This window comes from Wasmannia auropunctata, unplaced genomic scaffold (genome assembly GCF_000956235.1).
Source record: "Wasmannia auropunctata unplaced genomic scaffold, wasmannia.A_1.0 LD336092.1, whole genome shotgun sequence".
Lineage (NCBI taxonomy): Eukaryota > Metazoa > Arthropoda > Insecta > Hymenoptera > Formicidae > Wasmannia > Wasmannia auropunctata.
In genome coordinates, this window is record NW_012026798.1 from 2979614 (window position 1) to 2983246 (window position 3633).

The window sequence follows — 3633 nt, forward strand, 5'->3', positions numbered from 1 at the left end:
AAATACAAAATACAAAATACTTTTATGTGTGCCGCTGAAATACAAAATACAAAATACAAATTGTATTTCAAATACTGTATTTCAAATACAAGTATTTGAAATATGCCCAGCCCTGCATATATCCCGTCTCGAGCGCGCGTTTCGGCGAGCATTCGTGCGTCGGACAAAAAATTCGTTTTCTCCCGCAATTAGCCTTAGCAATCGTTGTGTGAGAGAGAGATCGACGGTTTGCAGGATATCGAGCGCGGCGAGGGCCGTCTCGCGGGAGTATCCTCGGTGTCGGCGTCGACGTCAACGTCGGCGTCGGTCCTGGCGTTGGCATCGGCGCCGGCACCGCACGAGACCAACGCCGACAGATGTGACGCGCCGGCGGCGAGGGCAACGTCCGGGGGAGTGGGGCGCAACAACGCGGCGTCGGGCGCGCACCAGGACGCCCGTCGGACAACACGTGCCAGCGTGAACGCGAACGCGGGCGCACCGAGATCGGCGGCGGGAGAGCTCGATGCGAGTACAAGTCGCTGGCGGACGATCGGCCGATTTCTACGACGCCTGGTCCTCATTATGTTGCTGCTGGCGGCTGCGACCGGAGCGCTGGCCGCAATTGTGATTTTCATGGGTCCGATTTACCTCCTGCAGCTGCTCATAGTGATCTCCGTCGCCTACTTCGTCGCCGGCGGCCGTTTGAGATGGTTCTACGTCGCCTTCAGGACATTGCCACGTGATTGCAGGTGAGTCCAGGAAAACTTCTATCTTATATACGATTTAGTACTCGAATCCAGTTGTCGATTAGTTTATTGTTACATAAGAAATATATATTGTTGATCGAATAAATGAGAATCTGCGCAGCGATCGACTGTAATTATATCTTAATTGCTTAGCTGGGAACGGCCGTAGTCTGATCTTTGTACTCATTCGGTCAGTTTACTTCTTGAGCAAAGCACGCGATTTTTATATGTATATGAATGATGGAACGATAAAACGTATTATGAAAAGAAGATTGTTCACGTACTCTATATAAATCAATGTGTCACAGTACAAAGATTATATGCATCTTTATAGTTTTTTATATGACTGCAAAACTCAATAACGTATATAGTAAAAGTCTTGCGAGATAACTAATCGTTAGGATTCAGACGTCGAATAAAATAATCGAGGGCCACGCCATTGGAGATCTGCTGGTAAAAGTAAAAACTCGTTGTGCAGTTTCTTCTTGTGCTACATCGCTTCAGTGACATTCAGAAACTGGGCATTGGCGTAACCATACACTTACACGTTTCTGTCTTCAGATTCCCCATATTCGGATTTTCCTTGAACTATAATTGATGTCAATATAACGACGTCGTTCATTAGTTTATATGTTTATCAGATTGATTTTTATATTAACTCATCATACAGATTATTTCGTAGTTTCCAAAAAAATCTTAAAAATTCGGGCAATGAATTTAAATCGATGAGCTTTGCTTTTGTTTTTATATACTCTTTATGTTACAAAGATGAATGAATACAAATAAGAGAAGCTGATTTCACTCAAAATTTTCCATTATTGAACTTTGTCTAAAAAAATAAGGTCATGAATATCGCTTAACAATTGCCAATTTATTGTAATTCAAATGTCGAATGTTCATACAACTTAGTTCATTTGAACACAGAAGCAAAGAATCGACACACGCAAATTTTGTAAGCACAAAGAAATAGCATAGAAAAATCTCATTTTGTTTCTTTATTCTTTATATATTAATTAGTTAAAATTTACTCGACAAATAAATTATATATTTTCCCGGCTTTGCTCATAAATTGACAAAATGTTAAAGATGTGACGAAGAATAATTGATTCGTGTAAAAAAATGTTTACATTGTTATGACAGACACTTATATTTTTTACAAATTACAACAAAGAAAAAAATATGCTTATCTACGAACTTACAATTAAATGGAACGTCCGACGCGAGTGCGTCTATAATTTTCCATCACGCAAGTACGAACAGAAATAATTAGAAGTAATTTTAACTTATAAGGCTATCGTGGATTTTTATTCAGTCTTTAGACGTCACGGCATGTTCCGGCGAACGCGAGACACGCGCGAAAAAAATTGTCGGTGTGAAAGATGCTGTCCAACTTTCACCGGAGACTAAATATACAAAGCAAGGAAAGCAAGGAAATGGTAGAGTAAAAGTAAATCGAAAAAGTAACGAGAACGCACCTGGTCGAAGTAAAAAAAGGTTTACCTCAATTCATTATCGTATTCGAGTTTTAACGATGCGATGGGATATTTTTATACAAAAATTGTATAAAGAAGAGAAAACAGTTCAGAGATTGAAGCAAAAAAGGATACGATTGTAACATTTATAAATATTGATAAAATCACAATTGTGATTTATCGATACGTATATATAATTTTTCTTTCAAATAAATCTTCAACTCTATTTATAGCACAAGTTTAATTATTACACACTACGACGTGAATAACAAGAATGTCTATTCGCATGCGTAAACATACATCTTATACTGATTGTGATCACGGAGTTGCGTAATAGGTACTCATACACGGAGACACAACTGCACATAATGAGGAAATAAAGTGAAGTTTACTATAGTGTCTTTTTAAAATGTTTTGCTAATGTTCAGTAAATGTTGTTTATTTGCATTCTGCAATTCTTCTTTGATTTATACCTCCTAAGTAAAATGATAGCAATACACTTGTTGTAAATTCGCAGAAAATTCAATCAGAATTTTGTACTTAAACCGATGCCACCTCTTGGTGATTTATTTGTAAAGCTTGCTGCTCATTAAATGAAAGCAAATTAGCAAAATTGCATAGCTCAATTATATGGCATGTCTTTTTAGATATCTTTAAATACCTTTAAATATCTTTAAATGGCCGTACGTACTAGTTTTCTTGTTTAAAAAAAATAAAAAAAAAGAGAGAAATATGAATAATTTTTCGTAATATAGGTACGTATGAATTTTAACAATGTTATTGTAATACATTTTTTAAATTAACAAATTCTTTAATATAACGATTACAACGTGCGATTAATAATATAATAATACAATATTCTTAATAAAATACAATTTAAATTAATTATAGTATAATTTAATATATCTTGGAATATATGTCTTAAATTATATTATAATAAGATATTGCTCTGCGTAAAAGCAATCGATTCTTATTTTTGGTGAGATCCTACGGTTGATTCCACATATTTTACCTTGAAATATAATTTTCAAATCATTCACAATCCACGTAAAATGCAATGGACATTATTACAATGAATTGTTTATGAGAATTTACAAAAGTTTAAAGGCATTTAAAAAGATAATGTCAGATAGTCGAGTTACGTGACGTTTATACGTCACTCTTAATCAGGATTAATAACATCTGTAATATATTAAACTAGACAATCATAGCTATTCCTGAAGAATAAAATCACCGTGATTGGCCAGTTTTATAACTACAGATGTTATTAATTAAACCCGAGTGACGAGTAAATATCATTTATGTAATAGCAAGTTTTAAAGGCCAATCTCACTAGCTGTAATCAACGTAATCTATTAGTGTCAATTAATTGTCACTAGAGATACTAGAAAAAAACTTTAAAATCTGTCTTAATTCCTAACCGAGTCATGGTAAAG

At 35.5% G+C, this 3633-nt stretch overlaps 1 pseudogene; it reads left to right on the plus strand.

Annotated features, from left to right (window-relative positions):
* The window catches only part of LOC105447798, a 21542-nt pseudogene that overhangs the window by 7785 nt on the left and 10124 nt on the right, over nucleotides 1-3633 (plus strand).